General features: G+C 41.8%; 1 long non-coding RNA gene across 3 annotated transcripts in view; it reads left to right on the forward strand.

Moving 5' to 3' along the window:
• The window catches only part of LOC308587145, a 145,142-nt gene that overhangs the window by 37,572 nt on the left and 86,151 nt on the right, over positions 1–21,419 (forward strand). The gene's annotated exons all lie outside the window — the stretch shown is intronic.

Consider the following 21,419-nt stretch of genomic DNA (forward strand, 5'->3'; position numbering starts at 1 on the left):
CCTATTGTATACTATACTGACTATGTATTGTTGGACTGAGATGTATATTTCAAATGTTTAAAGGTAATTACTGCTGGATTTTATGAATATGCATTGATATGTTGGGAGGCAGCTTGGTCTAAATTGAATTGAATTACTATACCAGCACCTCAATTTTTAAGTGTTATTGGAACAAGCAAATATCCAGCATTGAATGCTACACTGTCATCAAATGTTGTGCGCAAGGCTAAATATTTACACTGCGTATATTAATATGAAGGTAACCCACCACTGAGCAAAGGTGTCACGTTTTAAGCCCTGACCCTTTGTATAGAGTCAATAGCCTCTGGCAAAGGTGCAAGAAGTGATTTTTGAATAAATAATTCAGCCGTCTACAGTCGAAGTACCAAAGGAAGCATTGTATGCAGAAGAGAATTGGTCTAAGCAGTTAAGCCAGCTACAGGGGTTTGGGTGTGGGTGGGTGGGTGTCCTTGTACCATCTAAATAGAACAATATGTTGGTGCAACGAAGGGAGGGAAAGCGTTAAAGCAGCTTGGTCCCTCCAGAAGTTTTGAACCACAACTCCCATCAACCCCAGCTGGCATGGTCTATTGTCCAGGATGATGGCAGTTTTGTCCCTAACATCTGCTGATCGCTAGGTTGAGGAGGCTACCCTCAATTTCATAAATTTATTATTATATATAGATTTTATGTTCTTATGCTGATGACATAAAAATACAAGATGGAAACACCAAAATATCTATCCTCATCTGTCTTTACACACCCCTGCCTCTATTATTATTATTATTATTATTATTTTTATTTTATTTTATTTTGTATGCTGCCCTATATCTGCAGGTCTCAGGGCGGTTCACAGGATAAAATCACAATATATATATAAACCCAAATACATAATCAAAATAAAAACAAAAACAACCCAATAACTCCCCCCCCCCCCATTTTAAAAGGGATTGGATGTCAATGAGCCAAAGGCCTGGTTAAAGAGGAAAGATTTTGCCTGGCGCGTAGTTCAGGGGTCACATGACTACGTTATGTTTGCTATCCAGATCCATCTCTCTTCTGTGTGGGTCTTCCTGAAGAGCACACAATTTGGTGTGCACAGTGGGGAATTTGTGACTGCACAATGAAGCTTCCTATCATGTAAAAGAGAACAGGAAGCTATGAATATACTGGGCTCCAGGGAGTGTTCTGATTGTAGCCGTTGTGTATAGACTTGCACGCAGAAAGGAATAATTATTGAACTTAATGACTGTTGTGTTATCTTAAGAGAGGTTCCTAATGAATATAGAGTAGCTTTCAAACGTAAGTGTTCGGGCTCCACACTGTTTAAATAATGTTTGATTGATCAACTGCAATTTAACCAATTAAATAATAATTAAATTTAAACAACTAAATTTAAATAACTTTGCATATTGCCAAACCTGATGTCCTCTGAGATTTTGAAGGCAATGTGGCATAGCTTACAATTTAATAAAAAGGTGTCACTCATTGGAAGGGAAGCTTAATATTTTATTTTTCATTTCCTGTTTCCTTTATGCAGAACTAAGGCTTTAGTTGAATAACGTTAAGATATGTAGAGGGGGCTCTCTTAATATTTTCCCCACCCTTGGAACTGTGGAGGCTGGGAGAGAGCTTTTTCTGTGGCAGCCCTTAAATTGGGGAACTCCGTCCCCATAGAATACATCTTGCAACTTCACTGTGCAGCCTTTGCTGTATGTTAAAGAAGCAGCTTTCCCCCCTGGCCTTTGGCAGTGAAAGTAACTTTGGCTAAATTTATACCATTCTATTCCATTTGGAATGGTTTTATCTGCTTTATAATTGCAACTGTTTTATCTTATAATTTTAAATACTGCTAAACCACCCTAGGACCTTAGGGCATAGGGTGGGTAAGAAATCAATCAAATAAAAAAGATAATTGTTGTTTAAACTGATCAAATCTATATGTGCTAATATATATGGGATTTCCTTACTGGTTTTTTTTTTAATGGTATAACTTATTACTTTTCTTGGGCTACCACCATTAAGATTGAAATCTCTCCAAAATGGCACTTTATACATAAAAAGAGAAAGTTAGTTTATTTTATAAAAGTATTTCTATATCGTCGCATTTTGAGTAGGACTAACATTGGATACAGTCATATGTAATATAAAAGGCAAGGTGATGTGGAAAGTAAAAAACTTCACTCCATTATCACTGTCTTCATTCTTATTTATCTGCCAGATATATATAGATATACTGTAAAGGTAAAGCGACCCCTGACCGTTGGGGCCAGTCGCGGACGACTCTGGGGTTGCGGCACTCATCTTGCTTTACTGGCCGAGGAAGCTGGCGTACAGCTTCCAGGTCATGTGGCCAGCATGGCTAAGCTGCTTCTGGCAAACCAGAGCAGCGCACGGAAACGCCGTTTACCTTCCCGCCGGAGCGGTATCTATTTATCTACTTGCACTTTCATGTGCTTTCAAACTGCTAGGTTGGCAGGAGCTGGGACCGAGCAATGGGAGCTCACCCCGTCGCGGGGATTCGAACTGCCGACCTTCTGATCAGCAAGTCCTGGGCTCTGTGGTTTAGACCACAGCTCCACCCGCGTCCCATATATACTGTATTCCCCTTCAATTAGCACTTTATTAATAAAATATAGTAATAAAGCAACATAGAACAAAGGCAGCATTTAAAAAAAAACCAATTGAGAAGATAAATGTCACATCAGCTGTTAAAAGATTGGGAAAATTAAAAGGTTTTCATCTGGCTCCAGAAAGATAACACAAAGTCCAGCAACAACATGCAGCTTCTTTGGGCAGGAGTTGGAGCTCCCCAAGATGTAGCAATGGCCACCAACTTAGATGGCTTTAAAACGAGATTAGACCGATTTATGGTGCCCAAGGCTCTCAAGGGCTACTAGCCATGATGCCTATATTCTGCCTCAACTGTCAGAGGCAGTTCCTGGGGATTACAAACAGAATGGCATCCACATACTGCTTGCTGGCTTCAGATTGGCAAAATTTTGGAACCAGGATGTGAATGGAAAATTTATGGGCTTAATTTTCAATACTTTCATTTAATATATATATAGTAATACCTCCGCAAACGTCTGCCTCATCTAGCGTCCATTCCAGCGAATGTCCGTGGCAAACCCGGAAGTACCGGAATGGGTTACTTCCGGGTTTGCTGCTTGCACATGCGCAGAAGTGCTAAATCGTTCTTTGCGCGTGTGTGCAGATGTGGCACTTTGCCTTGCATCCTTTTCGGCTAGCAGCTGGGGCTCCGGAACAGATCCCAGTCGCAAAACAAGGTACGACTGTACTGCTAACCCTAGCATTAATTTAGATAGGCATCAGAGGTAGTACAGTCAGCATAAAGTGGCTTTGGGGGACTGAATAACTATTGGTTTCAATGCTTTAGCCTAATCATAGACCATGTTAAGAATGTGGTTTGTGTGTGTCAGAATATTCATATGAAAACATCATCCAGATTGAAATCAAATCATCTTGTAATGACTTCATTAACTCTGCCACCAGTTCAGCAACCCTTTTTATTCCCTTTCACCCTTTGTTTTCTGAAACATTTTCATGATGTTGTTGTTTTTGGTCAGAAAAACGAATGTTGCTAAATATGGTTTCTGTTTTTCTTTATAGTAAAACCAACAATAACAATGAGTCTAGCTATTATATTAACAATTAGTGCTGATACCACACACGGCTTTCATCTCCTGGTCATTTGTCATAATGCTTATATTTCTGTTGCAACGAGGATGTGTGATGACTCTCTGAAAGCAGCTGGAATGAAAACAAACACATCCACCAAGTTTGGCAAGCAAGAGAACAGAGACAGATTAATTTGTTGTGTGCTTCAAAGGGTTCCTCAGAAAAAGCTCTTTCATTGATGGTGGAGTGGCACACTATGCCTGTAAGCATGGAAAGTCTGAGCTGCATTCTTAATTTAGTACCGTGTGGGAAAGTTGATGGACGATGACAGTAATGTTGGTTTTACTTCTATTGTAAGGTTCTTTGTAAAAGAGCAAGTCTCAGTTATTAATCTGTAAAATCTTAATTTCTGTGGATTAATTCTGAACACACATATATGCACACACTGCTAAACTTCACTTCTAATGCTGTGCAATTTCCCAGTGCATTTATACAGTCGTCTCTATCAGAGGTTAAGTTTTGTTTCTAAACTGTGCAAAGAAGAACTGAAGAAACTTCTATTTAAAACAAAGTTCATGGAGTTCAGTAAGTGTTCCAAACAACAGGAAAATAATCCTAAATTATTCAAAGTCTGCAATGTACACACTTACCTGGGAGTCAGCCCCACTAAACTCACTGGAACTTACATATCGATTCATGTTATTAGAAGAGAATTTGTCGCTAGCACACTTCACTTTGATTTCCACTCCACCCCATCCAGTTGATTATTTTATGTCATTTTGGTAAGAACTTGGCTTGAAGTTCACAGGCAGCACAAAACATGTAGCTACAAACAGAGCCCTTCATCAGTTGAAACATCTTCCCTTCAGACTTTGGGATAAATAGACTTCTCCATTTACCACTGACACGTGTGTGAGGAACAGCCCATAACATGATTGAACTCCATTGATTTTTCATAAAAGTTTAATAAGACGATACAGGTCAAAAGCTTTGCAAAATTTGCAATAAATTTTGGCAGCTATCTGAACTAGACTTTGCTGCAAAAGCTGACATAAGAGGAGTGAAAGTGTTGGCTGAGACTATGAAAGGTAATGAGCACCGTGAAACTTCTGATCAGCTTTTTAAAGACCTTTGTATTGACTGCTGTTTCTCAGCAGATTAATTTTTTGTTTTTGTTTAGAGGAGATTTTATTCATTTGATAATATCAGCATATCTGCAACAGCATGCATTATAAAAGCACCTTCCTAATAGTGATGTCCCAAAACACTTTGATGCCCAAGACAGACTATCCCAATGGTGGTCTGAGTATAAAAACTAAATAATTGACATTTTGCTGCCTTTTAGTGGTATTCCAAAACATGCTGTCTGAGGTGAACTGCTTCTTCCTGCCAAATATTTGGGATGATCCTGCTCCCTAAATGCAACCTCTCTTGAAGTGCAGCTTTCTGTGGGAATGTTGAGGAAGGTAGGATCTATTGATTAAATATTATTCCTCCTCACTCACATTAGTGAGCAAGCAGCAGAGCACATTGTTTGCAGCTTGTTGGAAGCAAGTTGATGATTCGTTAGAATCATTTAAATTAAGCAATCCAGTCTGGCTTGTCCAGTCTGGCTTGTTCCTGGTAGGTTTTCCTTTTATTTCCTCTTTAAAATAATAATAACACGACAGTCTTCTTTAAAAGTAAGAGTAAAGTTTTACTTACATTCAGTTCACAGCAGTAATCTGAAGGCAGGCTTTATCTTGTGGTTACAGTTACATAGTCAGCTTTTACATGGTCAGCTAGGGTCAAGCCCATCTACCTGGTCACACACAAGGGGAGGAGACTCCAGAGCAGGTATGACAGGAAGTCCTCCCTGTCTGGAGCCACATTCCCCTATGTGTCCACTCTAGGCAACAGGAAAATATTGTACTTGGCTGCTTCAGGGATGATACATCCCACACTTCATGTTTTACACAAGCTTAAAGCAGCTAGGACAAGGGCAGTCAACGTGTTTGGGACTACAAATCCTGTCAGACTCAATCAGTATGGCTGGTGTTTGGCAATGATGGAAGTTGGAGTCCAAAGCATCTGGAAGACTTTGCATTGGCTATCCCTGATCTAGGACGTACGTACTTGCACATTATGGCTGCCAACTGGAGCCCATTTTTATATAGCTCCATGTGGGTGGTGATGCTTCATGATGACGTATTTGTTGTGTAGTGACATACCATGCAACCTGGGGAATTTTCTCCATACCAGCACAAATGCCCTTTGCCATGAGGTTTCATGAGAAATGAGAAAATCACTGATCCATGTGGTGATTAATAATAATAATGAGGAGAAGGAGGAGGATTCCACATTTAACAGTATCAGAAGCTGTTAAAGGATCATGGTCATACTCCCCTATCTTGTTTCTGACAAGCGTTGCCAATCAGGGCAACCAAGGTGGTGGTATCAGTGTCATGGCCGGGCCTGAGACCAGACTAGGATGGATCCAAGTAATCAGTTTCCTCCAAGTATGCCTGAAGCTGGACCACCTCCTTGAACATCTTGCTCAACATATTGCCACTGGGTGATATATAAGTTACACTTCTAGGCCCAGGGAGGTCACCTGTTATATAGGGAGATACCTGTAAAATATAAGGCAATATGGGAGTTCAAGGGGGGTAAGTGAGAGAGGGATTCGAACCGCCAACCTTCCAAATGGCAAGCCCAAGAGGCTCAGTGGTCTCTAGACCACAGCACCACCCATGTACACATGGAGGGACCCACTGAATGGTTTGAGTTTCTAACGTACACTTCTTCCATTTTACATTTTCACATTTAAATTGCTATGATTGGCTTTGTAGTGGACAGCTTAGACACCATAATATTTTTTCTCTCACACCCTTCCCCACCCTCCTTGCCCTTTCAATCATTTCCTACTTTCTATACGAACTTGTCATTTAGCTCCTAAAAATATCCGTGTTATCAGAGTTCAGACTCAGGGCTTTCGCTGAGAGACTATTGTTTGCCAATTTGTGGTGCATAGCATCTGAGTGGCTCCCTGGTCCTTCTGAGCAGCCTATTTATGCTAACTTTCAGTTTCCTGACCGGTCTGCCAAACAAGCACAGATGGAGATAGAAGGAACTTTTGGCTTACTGATAACAGTGATGTTCCCCTTCCGACATCTACACAGAAAACATGGCAGTTTTCGCAGAAAACCAGCGTGTTGCAGAAAACAACCCATAAACAAGCAGAGGATACAAGTGCTAGCAGGAAGGAAGGCCGAGAACAGACAAAAGGGAAACAATTTTGTTGCTAGATGTTGAGATGTTGTTTTTGAGACTCTGAAAATGTTTTGCAAAATGGGAAAAAGGCATGGCCTTGAAAGCATCACGCTATCTTAACATTTGCAGAGGTGGCTTCACAGTGCGCTTAGCATATTGATGAAAGCCTTGCTGTCTCAGTATTGAAAACGGGTCTGTTGTTACGGTTTGCCTTGAAGATTAGAATTGCCTGATTAGAATCCAGAATTTGACAAAAGGAAGGTTCTTGTTTCTTACTTTGGCTGTGGTTGATCCTCCGAATGGTTCATTCACCTGCAAGGGTGGCCCCTGAGAGGCGTGCTTGGTAGATTGCGTGGCGACCAGGGTCAGCCCAAGACATTTTGCTGCTTCAGGTGAAGGGGAAACTGACACAACCGCTTTCTATCTACAGAAACTGGGAGAACCGGCAGTATAATCTTACAGGTGACATGACAGCAGGCTTGCTCTCACACTGCTTTTCAATCTGTTAATATACAACCTTACATCTCCAGTGCCCTATCATTTAGAGAAGATACCCAGCAGTACATCCCTTGGAACTCCTCAGCTCTCATAAATATATAGTCTGTAGAGGGCCTTCTCGGTAGTGGCTCCCGCCCTGTGGAATGCCCTCCTATCAGATGTCAAGGAAATAAACAACTATCTGACTTTTAGAAGACATCTGAAGGCAGCCCTATTTAGGGAAGCTTTTAATGTCTGATGTTTATCCTTTTTAGATTTATTTATTTATTCATTCATTCATTCATTCATTCATAATTTTGTTGGGAGCTTTCCAGAGTGGCTGGGGAAACCCAGCCAGGTGGGCGAGGTGTGTGTGTGTGTGTGTGTGTGTGTGTGTGTGTGTATATATATATATATATATGCAGGTTTTGGTGTCTTCGGGTATCTTCCCGTGTAAGAGTTGGGGTGTCTAGGCGACGTTTCGACGAGGTCTCACTCGTCATCTTCAGGCTGGTGCTTTCGGCTTCTTGTTACTAGAACAGAGCAGGATCTCAGTGTTTGAGTTCCTATAAATACTGTTGAGGGGGTGTGGTGTATAGCCTCCAACGTTCTGGGCAGAGAGGAAGTTCCCAGGTTATTGTGCCTTTTCTTCTTTTGTTCATTAATTACTTGAGGGATATCTTGAGTGATTTCTTGAGTGATATTCTGAGTACCACTTAGGAGGGTCATTAGGTGTGGATTAGTTGCTAAAGCTTTCGTGTCTTGACCTCTTGAGCTAGTGAAGAGTTTTTCTGAGAAGATGGCTGTACTGCACTTAGTTGTGCTCTGGCTTGGCTTCGTGTATAGGGGCGAGCTGTGGTTTTGTGCCCTGTGCCAGCCAGATCTGTGTAGGGATTGCAGGGGGGTGCAGCATCCGGAGGTGCCACTATGGTTTGGCTACTGGATGGTGTCTGTAATTTATCTGTGGAGAGGGTCTGGGTTTGGGTCTGGTGTGGTTGATTGGAGATGGCGTTCTGTGTGCCTCTGGTTCTGGTGTCGGTTTTTGTGGGGAGGGCTAATTTCCAGATGTCTGGCAGGCGGGACGTGTCGTCACGCTTGTTCATGTTGTGAGGGTGTTTCTCTATCTCGATGGCTTCCATGATTATTCTCTTGTGGTGATGTTCCATGTTAAAGAGCAATTTGGAATCTGCAAAATTAATTTCGTGTCCTGTTTCTTTCATGTGTTGGTAAAGAGAGGAAGTTTTTTCTTCTTTTTTGACGGCATTCTTGTGTTCTGCGATACGTGCATTTATTCGTCTGTTTGTTTGTCCAATGTACGTGGCTGGGCAGACTTTGCAGGGTATTTCATAGACCCCTTGGTTTTCTAACTGGATTTTATCTTTTGGGTTTCTGAGGATATTGGCTATTTTTTGGTTGGTGCAAAAGGCTGTTTTGATATTGTGTTTATGGAGGATTTTGCTAATTTTATCTGTAGTGCCCTTGATATAAGGAAGGAGGGCCATGCCATTGTTTTCTTCTGTGTCTTGGTTTTTGGGGGGTGTTTCTTTTTGGATTAGCTTCGTAACCCTGTTTTGCTGGTATCCGTTGGCGATTAACACATTTGAGAGATTCTGTAACTCAGTTGTCAAGTGGTCTTTGTCAGCCAGGCGTTTGGTTCTGGAGATGAGAGTCTTGGCTACGGAGTTTATTTGTGCAGGGTGGTGGTGTGATTGTGCATGTAAGTAGCGGTTGGTGTGTGTTTTTTTCGGTAGATAGTGTGTCCTAGGGAGCCATCAGGTTTTTTGTAGATTAGGACGTCAAGGAAGGGAAGTTGGTTGTTGGCTTCTATTTCCATAGTGAATTGTATTTTGGGGTGTAGGCTGTTGAGATGTGTGAGGAAGCTATCTAGTTTTTCCTTCCCGTGTGGCCAAATTACAAAGGTGTCGTCAACATATCTGAGCCAAAGTTTGGGTTTGTGTTCTGACTTGTCTAAAGCATTGGTTTCAAAGTGTTCCATGTACAGATTTGCGATGACCGGTGGGAGGGGTGATCCCATAGGTGCTCCTTCTATCTGTTTGTATCTTTGTCCATTGTGGATGAAGTACGTGTTGGTTAGGCAGTGGTTGGTCAGGTCCAGGATGTATTCGGGGGGATTGTATTTGTTTTGAATGGCTGTCAAGGCTTCATTAATGGGCACTTGTGTGAAGAGAGATACAACATCGAAGCTCACAAGTAGGTCATCGGGATGTAGGTTTTGCTTCTTTATTGTTTCTATGAACTGGAAGGAGTTTGTAACGTGTGAAGCGATAGATTCTGCATAGGGCTGAAGTTGCTTAGCGAGAAATTTAGCGAGATTTTGTAGAGGTGAGCCTATGGAGCTGACTATTGGTCTGAGTGGGCAGAGGCTATACACCACACCCCCTCAACAGTATTTATAGGAACTCAAACACTGAGATCCTGCTCTGTTCCAGTAACAAGAAGCCGAAAGCACCAGCCTGAAGATGACGAGTGAGACCTCGTCGAAACGTCGCCTAGACACCCCAACTCTTACACGGGAAGACACCCGAAGACACCAAAACCTGCATTCCTGTACCCGTGAAAATCTACGAAAGCATATATATATATATATATATATATAATTTTATTGTGGGTTTTGGTTTATTTTTTTAACTGCTGTTATTGTATACTGCTCCGATCTCCTTAGGGGGAAGAATGGAATTAAATTATTTTTGATATCCAGCTAATTTGTGAATGTCAATATGAGGTACAGGAAAGAGCCTGAAATGAACATCTTTATCAATGTAGCTTTTTCATTTGATTTACAGACACGAGAGAACCAAGTGCCAGGTGAAACTATGCTTGAGAATACAATAATACAAATGGTTTCAAAGAGTAGTGTAGAATCTTATGTCAAGGGTACTCGGTGATGTCCTCACTTCTTAAAGTTGGATTAAACATTTTGCAATTATTATTTTTGTTGCAAATAATGTTTTGGGCAAACATTAAATATTTATTAAATCTCCCCCGCCCCTTTCATGAACACACACTTTATTTTTAAATGTTAAAAAAGACACACCAAAATTTAAGTTGAAGAGAAAAAAATACAAAACTTATCTTGATCTTTCTAGGTGTTGCTATGTATTTGAGTAATATGTTGTCAAACCAACAGCATTCCTAAGATGCATTAAACTAATATTTCATAAGAATGCCTCAACCCTGATGATGTATTAATGTAATACATCGTTAAGGCGCCATTGCTCTTATGACATATAGCTCAAAATATTCCTATACTATTGAAGCACTACCTAGGGCATCTAGATTTGCTCGACCTGGGAAGGAAGAAAATGTTTCTAACGGCTAAGGTGTTGAGTTTTTGCAGAGGGGGATGCATAGAGAAATGCAGCTGAAAACTAGATGTATCTGGAGGAAGCAATGGCATTGCATAGTTTGTGAAATAAAAATAAAGAAGAGCCAGACTGAAGCTGTAAAATTCTTAAATGCCAAAATAGGAGCCGGAAGATTTGATCCTGGCTACTCTTAAGACAGCTTTTGATGCTGCACAAAAGCACACACTTTTTTGTGTAATGTGCAAAGGGAAAACTGCACATTAGCATGGAATTTACGCATCTTACACAGATTTCAGTATTGGTGCCTGTAAGTTTTATCCCAGATGTCAAACAGCAGCTTTGTGGAGCGTTGGGGAAATTGTGCATGGGAAAGGATTAAATAATAAACACACCCCAATCTGATTTGTCCACTGCTGTAGGCTACTGCTATTTTTTTTTTAAGAAACTGAGAGATCCTAATCATAAATCTGCATCACACATCACACGTGGTTGTGCTCTCACATTGTATGAGCAACACCCTCTTTTCATGGTACCACAAGTGGTATAAACACACAGCAGTGCCATTAGGCATGGACTTGGGTCTGGCTGCCCAGCTCTCAGGGAGGCCCAAATGAGGCACCCTGGTTGTCCACGCCCCCTCGGGACTGGGCTGAACCTGGGATAGCCACACGGAGCAATCTGTCAGCAAAATGGTGGCGCTGTTACTGAGATCCCAGTAATAGCTGTTTAGGTGGCTGGCTGACATTTTGGAAATGCAGCCTAGAGGACGTGAGTTGGAAACCTGGCGGGTGAAACCAGCTCCAGTGTAGAGTGTGGTTGCCAAGTGAGTAGCCAGGAAGGAAGAAACCATGGCAAGAGGGGAGGTTGGAGCACTGCGAAGGTACCAGCAGACCCAGTCTGGTGCTCCTACCACGTGTCCACCGTGCCAATCTCACCACCACCTTGTACAGTGGTGCCTCGCAAGACGAAATTAATCCGTTCCGCGAGTCTCTTCGTCTAGCGGTTTTTTCGTCTTGCGAAGCAACCCTATTAGTGGCTTAGCAGATTAGCGCTGTTAGCGGTTTAGCAGCTATTAAAGGCTTAGCGGATTAGCGGCTTAGAAAAAGGGGGGGGAGCGGAAAAAAATCGGAACACTCGCAAGACGCTTTCGTCTTGCAAAGCAAGCCCATAGGGAAAATCGTCTTGCGAAGCAGCTCAAAAACGGAAAACCCTTTCGTCTAGCGGGTTTTCCGTCTTGCGAGGCATTCGTCTTGCGGGGCACCACTGTACTCCCCCTTCTCTGTTTCGTCATGCAGCAGTGGTGTGGGCCAATGAGGTCAGGTCAGCACCACACCCTGCTACTAACAGGGCTCTCAAACCCGGCAGTGCTCCTGCAAACAAGGAGATGCAGATCCCACCGGCAATTGCATAGAGTGTCTGAAGCCATTCCCCAGAACCAGTTCCACTGAAATAAAATGGACTTTATTCCAAGAAAGAGATGGTATAGCTGTTAGCATCACTGTATTATTAGTTGTATTGCTTGTACGTATGGTGTAACAACACAGATCTAAATACGCTGACATGCATTTTTCATTAAGTGAAAACCTGCAGCGCTGTGGTGCATCTTCTGCTGTTGCTGAACCATGGGCTGGTTGCACTAGTGCTGTGCTGAAAGCTGTCCTCCAGTTTCTGAAAAGGTCCCCCCCCCCCCGAAGAACAGGATTTTCATTATTTGTTTTATTCTTAGAGCGCTTTAGAATTTCTTTAGAATTTCCTGGGTGTAGAGGTTTGACTTCATCACTGGCAGGTGGTCAAGGGTGGCTTGCTGTTGTTTTCCTTTCCAATGAACTTTGCAGCTTTCCTTGACTGCTTATTCTTGTTGATCTGAAATATCCCCATGGGAGGAATGATCTCATGATGTCTTTTCTTGGGCTTTAACTTTTCTTGGGCTTTAAGTGTGGTCACCCAGGGAGGCTGTGGATTGCAGACTGCTGCTGAGATGATTTGTAAAATGAAAGAAAGAACACTCACTCTCAACCACTGCTCAACCACCTTTAAAATAAGGTCAATGTGACCCCCTAAAAACAAAACAAAACAAAAACCCCAGGAGAATTTCACCTCCCTTTGATCATTTTCTCTGCATCTGAAAAATTAACAAAGGAGACCCCCCCCCCCAATTCATTGCATGAATGACAATGCAGGTTTGGATGACCCTTGGGGTCCTTTCCATCTTTACAATTCTATTTTTGACAGAGAAAAGCAGACAGAAATGTGGGAGAAACTTTTAGCATACTGCTAGGTTGCACATTTAATGAGTGCTGGTAACAGACATAGAGCAGATGAGTTGCATTGGTATTTTGGCCATACCCATCATGTCTGCCTCTCAAGCAACAACAGCTCAGACTCCAGTTGTTCACCTGCGACATCTCTACTCTTGCAAGATTTATGAGGATTAAAAAGGGAATACATGGCACTCTTCAATTTTTCAGAAATTTTTCATTGTATACACAATTAAGCTTCTTAACGAGAGTTATACATTAACGTCTATAGTAGCCTGTTAGTTATAGCCAAGATACTTCCCTCTGGAATATTGAGAGATAAAGTGCTTCTGTGTGTGTTGGTGGGTGGAAACATACTTGACTTTTTAGGCGGTGGAAACATGGTAGGCAGACCTACCTTGAATGTGTGGTGTTAGTTCTGTGAAAAGTGTTTGGCTGCGATATAGCTCTTTTTGTTCATAGCCTGGGGAACTGGTACAATTTCCTACTCTCTCTTTTAAATGACATGAAAAAGATTGCAGTTAAGAAGCGAAGGAAGAAAGATCTGTCTTTGCTTTTCGGTTTCCTAGTCCCTGCCTGCCCTCCACAATACACCTTTGCAGATAACAGAGTAGCTCAAAAAAGTTCCCTCTACCAATAGTGTGTGTGTGTGTGTGTGTGTGTGTGTGTGTGTGTGTGTGTGTGTGTTGAGCCTTGTTTGGCTTTGACGGCAACTCAAGTAGGGTGGCAGTGTTACAAGTAGCTGTGATAGGTCACAGGCAGCTTTGACAGCTTGGCACATTCAGTGACGAGAAGCAGTTCTCCAACCTAACAGATGCTGCTCTGCTATTCCCTTTGATCACTACATGGCTGCTTAAGAGGTATTGCCGCTGCAAGTGTGTCGTTTTCGTTACGGCGGCGAACTACTTCTGATATCAAGTGAAATCCGCTGGGACTGAAACGGCAGTCTGCATTACATGGGAACGAGATGTCTCCTTAGGGTATATGCGCTAGACATAATAAAAAAAAAAATCCCCCTTTACCCAATGATCCAGTTTCTTTTGGGATGTTTATGTTAAAAAAGGGAGATTAGCAAAAGACACCCTATTTGGGAAAAAGTGAAGGTTTTGTTTTTGTTTTTAAAAAAAATCTTACCAAAAAAAATGCTGCTTTCATTACCCCCCATCGGTGGGGTGTGGAATGGCTCGGTAAAAATTTGTGGAATTTATATTAAAGAAAATGCAAGTGATTCACATAAGAATGGCTTCTGGTTGTTTTAGAACATGACATTCCATGTTTTGGGGGCTTTCTCTTCACAGTAGTTGCCATCTATCTCTTGAGTTATACTAAAGATAAGGTAAAGGTAAAGGGACCCCTGACCATTAGGTCCAGTCATGACCGACTCTGGGGTTGTGGCGCTCATCTCGCTTTATTGGCCGAGGGAGCCGGCGTATAGCTCCCGGGTCATGTGGCCAGCATGACTAAGCCACTTCTGGCGAACCAGAGCAGCACACGGAAACGCCGTTTACCTTCCCACCAGAGCGGTACCTATTTATCTACTTGCACTTCGACGTGCTTTCGAACTGCTAGGTTGGCAGGAGCTGGAACCAAGCAACGGGAGCTCACCCCGTCACGGGGATTCGATCCGCCGACCTTCTGATCGGCAAGTCCTAGGCTCTGTGGTTTAATCCACAGCGCCACCAGCGTCCCTATACTAGAGATGGAAAGCAGGTAATGAATAGTATAATAACCAAGGGAGAAAACTAAACCTTCCTTCAAAAGAGACGCTTTAGGCCTTCCCAAAATCCTGGATTTTGCTTTGAACAGCAGAGCCCCATCCCATATTGAGCGCTGCTTGGGAAGAATATGCAGTTTCAAAGGTGACTTTCAATGGGGCCTAAGACCTGCCCAAAGCCATGACTGGTTCCAGAAGGCGACAAGTGCCATGGTGTTGCCGACACCTGCGGAATCTGGACAGAACCTTCAAACAAAACCATCCAGTGTTTGTAGCGCTGTGTGACTAAAGGGCAGCACTGGAATTGAAAATGGAGCAGGTCTCCTTTGGGTACTGGAAGATTTTTATTATTTTTTAAGTGAAATGGCATTCAGATAACAAAAATAGTTTGGCTTGCTTGGATGCATCATATGGCAGAGGGCTGTTGGGTGCATTTTCACTTGGTGCGCCATATGCACCTGCAGTTTAGGGGCCCACTGGCGGGTGCAGTTATTGTAGGTGCACCCCAAAACTGCAACATCTCTATAGGAATTTTTGACTTGTCCTTTTTAAACAGCAGAGCCCATGCCATCTCATAAACTGCTTTTTGAATGTCCCCCCAGATTTTCAAAAGTGGTTGCTGTGTGGTAACAGGAGCTGTTCAAGGAATCCAAGCCAAAAGCCCACTTGGATGCATGGGATGAGACGAGTTGCATAATCCCAGCATGTACTGAAAATGTAAGTGACAGAAGTAAGGCATTCTTACTGCTGAAGTATTAATAGGTAAAGGTAAAGGGACCCCTGACCATTAGGTCCAGTCGTGGCCGACTCTGGGGTTGCGGCGCTCATCTCGCTTTATTGGCCGAGGGAGCCGGCTTACAGCTTCTGGGTCATGTGGTCAGCATGACTAAGCCGCTTCTGGAGAACCAGAGCAGCACACAGAAACGCCGTTTACCTTCCCGCTGGAGTGGTACCTATTTATCTACTTGCACTTTGAGGTGCTTTTGAACTGCTAGGTAGGCAGGAGGTGGGACTGAGCAAGGGAGCTCACCCCATTGCAGGGATTCGAACCTCCGACCTTCTGATCAGCAAGTCCTAGGCTCTGTGATTTAACCCACAGCGCCACCCCCGTCCCAAAGTATTAATATGTAAGCACTATTTGTGTTGCATGTGTAAATTGGTCTTCAATTGGTCTTAAGACTGCTCAGTTCTAACTCCTAAGGCAGAGCTTTCCAAACAGTATGTTGCGAGATGTTAGTGTGTCAACACTCCCCGTGCTCCTCCCGGGACTGGAAAACGATTAGTTTAACCTCCGGTTTGCTAGTAAAACTGAATTACTGTGTTACGAAATGATGCATGTTTAAAAAGTGTGTCACCAACGTGAAAAGTTTGGAAAGCTCTGCCCTAAGGCTTTTCTTCCATCGACTTGATTCGGTATGAGAATTATTTCCTGGCTTAAACCTACAGATGGGACTGTCTCTGAAAACAGCCCATCTCCTTGGTATAGTAAAGGAAAGTGCTAGCCTTCCAGCCAGATGCTGTCATCTGGACCCATGACCTTATCTTTACTGTTAGCCAGATTACTCTTCAACCTGATCACTTCCAACCGTTGCTTTTCCTGTTTTGACATTCTCTGGCATTTTCTTTATTTAAGGCCTGCACAAGTTCCTACCTTGCATTTTTTATTCTATTTGTGGGCCGTAAGAGCACATGATGATGGTTACTTCCATGGCAGCCTTGACACCTTTCATTTATTGTTATTATTATCATTAAATAAAATTTAATACAGTCTCCACAAAAATAATAAACATAGCATTGAGTTTATAGTAGATAGCAAATTTCTACCACCAGTTTCACAAACATCTGTAGAGAGCCTACAATGAACTTCAGTCTTTTAAGATTCTGTAAAATGACACCCTGACACCTTTCATGAAGTTGATCTGACATCCCAAAAAGAAAGGAAAAACGATAATGAAAGAGAAGGGAAGAAGAGCAAATTTTGAGAGACTGAAATAAAGGTGAGATTATATTAAAATGTTTGGAATTGGAAAGGAAAGTGAGTGAGCAACAAACGTCTCAAATATTTTAGAATGCGCTGAAATGCAATGCACTGATGTAGAAACATAAAATTGAAATTCTCTTAAATTTGGTAACATTCTTTGTGAAAGCTTCTTTGTGGTCTGACACACTACAATGTAGGAAAAGGCTTTAAACTTCCAATTCGTCCAGTTTATGATTCTTTAATTTTGCATATCAAATAAATATTGGATAAGATTCAGAATTCGGCAAAACATTTAAGTTTTGTCACCCAGATTTTGTCAAAATTTAAATTCTGAATATGACCATAACGTGAATATTATTATTATTTATTTCTAAACAGCTTTTAACCCAAAATTCATAGGGCAATGTACAAAATATAAAAACCATACAAAAATAAAAATATAAAAACACATACACTCATACCTCATGTTGCCTTTGCTTCAGGTTACGTGTTTTCGTTTTGCGTCCCGCGGCAACCCGAAAATACTGGAACGGGTTACTTCCGGGTTTCGCTGCTTGCGCATGCGCAGAAGCGTTAAATTGTGGCGTGTGTGCAGATGCAGTACTTCCGCTTGTGTCAGTTGCGTGTTACAGATGGGCCTCCGGAACGGATCCCATCCGTAACAAAGGTTCCACTGTATGTATAAATATACGCTTAAAACATGCAATAAATAAATATGCAGCAGAGGTTAAGCAGTAAGTGAACAATAAAGCTTTATTGGCTGAATTCATGCCAGAGGCCTGAGTAAACAAATAAGTGTTTAATAAGAGTTGGAAAAACAAAAATGAGGCTGGCTGTACCTCCAGTGAGAGGAACTTGAATTCTCTGGATTTCTTTGATTTTTGCAGGCATCACATGTAAATCCCATATTGTCAGAAATAAAATACTATTGCATGTCATATTTCAAATACTAAATAGCAAATGCAATCAGATGCTAATACCTCTGCATGTCTTGTCTTAAGGACTGTCAGAATACTAATTTTGACATGTTAACTGTCAAGCACTATCAAATGGTAAATACCACTGTATGTCAGCTACCAAGTACAGACATCATTTGCCATATTGCGGACATCAGACATCACTATGGAACCAAATAAAATTGGATGCTAAATAGCCAAAATAAATATTTGTTAATGTTGCAAGATAAATATTTCAAAGAGAATGTTCAAGGAGGTTTTTTGCACCAAAATTGTTTCAGTTCTATTTCATTCATATTTTCTAACTTACATTTTAGTTTAAAGTTAGGGGTTGTATCCAGTGCTAGTCTACTCTGAGTAGACACATTGAAGTTACTAGACATGACTAACTTTGGCTCATTAATTTCAGTGGGTTTATTCTAAGTAGTACTAGCACTGAATATAAATGTGAAATATTTAAGCATTTCAAGTTGTGTGCTTTTGCAGAACTCCCATTAATTCCAGTTCAGCTAGTCTGCAAATAATAACTAAATTAATACTAATTTATCACTACTATGATTTATTTCATTTATGAATCACTTCCCAGCAGGCATCCCAAAGTGATTTACAATATAATAAAATACGAATTCCTGAACTAGTGGGTTTTGTTTGTTTGTTTATGTGTTATGCATTCTGTTCATTGTACAATCACCTACTGAGATAAAGGTAAAAGGTAAAGGACCCCTGGATGGTTAAGTCCAGTCAAAGGTGACTATGAGGTGCGGCGCTCATCTCGCTTTCAGGCCGAGGGAGCCGGCGTTTGCCCTCAGTCAGCTTTCTGGGTCATCTGAGGTAGCTGGTCAGACAAGGGAATTGCAGGCAGGCACTATGAGAAAGACAGCAGAATTGTTTCTGCTTGGAAGTCTCTCAGCGTGCTTCAGTTTTGAGCAGGTTATGACTGAAAGGAGCTACGAAACTTCAGAAAGAAGACTGTCCTATGATAGTCTTTCAAACAGAACTCTGGGTAGCCAAAGGTGTGCCTGCCATATGTTGTGGGACTGCAAGCAGGTAATGGGAACCAAGGCAAGAGGTGGGCAGTTTCCGTAGCTGTTTTAGGGATGTTCACCTAAGACACCCTGCAGCCATGGGCCAGCACTGCATGAAAAAATCCCTTCAATATCAGTGAAGCCATTCACAAGATTCAGAAGAGGATCGTGCATTTATATGTTTTGCTAGATCAAGGCCTCCTTGAACTTGGATATGGTGACATTCTGTTTATAGAGAAGTAGGCTGAGACTTCCAAATTGTTTCCATACTTTGAAACAGATGAACTCTATGACTGCAGCCCATTACAGCCAACATCAGCTTGCAGTGAAACTATTTTGATGAGGGGTGGGGTGGAGATTGTGCTGCAAAAAACCCCAAAAAAGCTTGGTTGCATTTTAAGTGTGATACTTCAAGAGAACAATTCTACCTTCTAATATATTGGAGAACAATTTCTTCTGGACATATAGGATAGAGTAGAACATTGTATGTCAGATATAAGTTAATAGCAGTATTAATAAGTTAATAGTTAATTGAGGAAATCTCTGAAATACATAATCATTTTTTCCAGGCCTAGTTCAATAACTTCAAAGTAATTATAATAATACAACACACTTTATAACTTGTATGTCTTCTAGATTCAAAATGAATCAGGATAAATATCAACAAAGCCTTATAAATGTTGTGGTTTTACTGTATTATTATTTTCTCTCTGCTCCCTGGCTTTCCATTTCAGTCTGAAATGAAGTAGCTGGGCAACACCATAGAACAGTTCAAACCCGGTATTTACATGACACGCTGATGTCAGTCATTCTCTTAGCTGACCTATGTGATCCTCCAGATCAGGTCGCTTAACCTTATGGGCATGTTTATTAGTTCAAGAGAGCTTGTGTACGTAGGTAAAGGGTCACCAGACTTTTTTTGCTCCCAGGAGCCCATTTGCAAACAGAAGAGGTTGTAGTGGGCACCTCAAACCAAGCACAAACCACATCCTAGTCAATTGGGTACAAAAGCATTCTTCTTCCCAGCCTGTCTTCCTCAGGGGTGAAGGGACTGTCGACACATGCCCTCACGGGGGCTCATGTGTGCCCATTGAATTTAGTGGAAGGTGAAAGCATCATACCTGTATTCTTGTAGTTTAGGTCTAACACCATTGCTCCTTTCCTTGCTTGCTTAATTTCAGCTAGTTACTTGATTTGAAAGTTGGCAAAAGAAGCTATAACTAGTGTGGATGGAATGGCAGGCTATAGTTGAGTTCAGACATTTACCTGGGAGCAGGGGGGCACATATGATTAACATAAAAGTGAATATAGTTTTCAAGCAGATCTGTTTTAAAGAGCTTGGAATCTTTCCTGTGAGTGGGAATCCTATCTTATCTGGATTTTAGAGTTTCTAAGCGTGTTCAGTTAAGCACATTTTAAAAAATCTCTTCAGACTTTTGCACCAACACAGGGGTGAAGAACCTCAGTCCTGGGACGGAGCACATGTATCTCTTATCTGGAAATCTCCCCAGATCATACCCCTTAGCATCCCTCCTTTACCCCTGACTGGAATGTCTCTTTGAATTCTGATCATGCTTCTTGTTTGCCTGGAAGGGAGCGTAAATAGGGCTTTATGCATGCAAAGGTAAAATTTACCTACTGTACAAAGGTAAAATTTACATGGGTTGCTTTGTCCACTTCTGTCTCTGGCACCATCTGCCACTGCCATGTGGCCCTCAGAAGGTGTCTAGAAGGAAAAGTGGCCCTTGGGCTAAATGCACTCCTGCACTAATGGGATGATCTGAAGCACAGTTCAGGACGTAATTTAAGAAATAAGTAGTAGAAGAAGAAGAGTTTGGATTTGATATCCCACCTTTCACTCCCTTTAAGGAGTCTCAAAGCGGCTAACATTCTCCTTTCCCTTCCTCCCCCACAACAAACACTCTGTGAGGTGAGTGAGGCTGAGAGACTTCAAAGAAGTGTGACTAGCCCAAGGTCACCCAGCAGCTGCAGGTGGAGGAGCGGAGACGCGAACCCGGTTCCCCAGATTACAAGACTACCGCTCTTAACCACTACACCACACTGGCTCTCTAAGTAATCAAACTGGCACATGGGCAAAGAGTAGGGAGAGCAAGAGGGAAATGCATAAGCTGGAGGCTCACTCCTAGCAAACCATAGATAGGTGTTACATGTGAAGCAGGCCACCATGTGCTTGGTGCTACCACCAGAATTAAAGTCAAAGAGGAAGAGTCTTCATCAAGGAGCACCATGTGGGGCTCCTGAATAAACAAGAGTTTTATCCTGATCCAGAAAATTGTGAGCACTACTGTCTCTAACCCCTCAGATGAGGTGGAATCTGAGCAAATAAATTCAAGCTGACAATTGATGCTGTGAACCCTCCGTTCTAAGAAGGCATCTCATTTTATCTCTGGTTGTAATGTGAATATGTGTGCCTTGCCCTGAGCCTTGTGCATAGCATAGTCTCTGCAGCTAAATAAGTAAAAGAAATCCACTGCTCATTATTTCTGTGTACAGCTGGAAGTTAAATCAGATGCTAATCAGAGTAAACTTCTCCTGGTACTACATTGCTAGTGTATTGCGCTCACTTTGCTATTCTCTATTCTATCTTTTAATTATACCCTGGAAAAAAGAGAATTGGGGGTATGGGTTTTGCTGATGATTGTGATTTGATATATAACATACTCAAACTTCACTTGAGTCTTTGACACAAATTTGACTCCCAGCTATCCAAAGCAATGTTAGAGTTTGCTATATTATTATATCTGACAATGTGGATTGATGCCATCCT

The sequence above is a fragment of the Podarcis bocagei genome, assembly GCF_964188305.1.
Source record: "Podarcis bocagei genome assembly, chromosome: 5".
Taxonomy (NCBI): domain Eukaryota; kingdom Metazoa; phylum Chordata; class Lepidosauria; order Squamata; family Lacertidae; genus Podarcis; species Podarcis bocagei.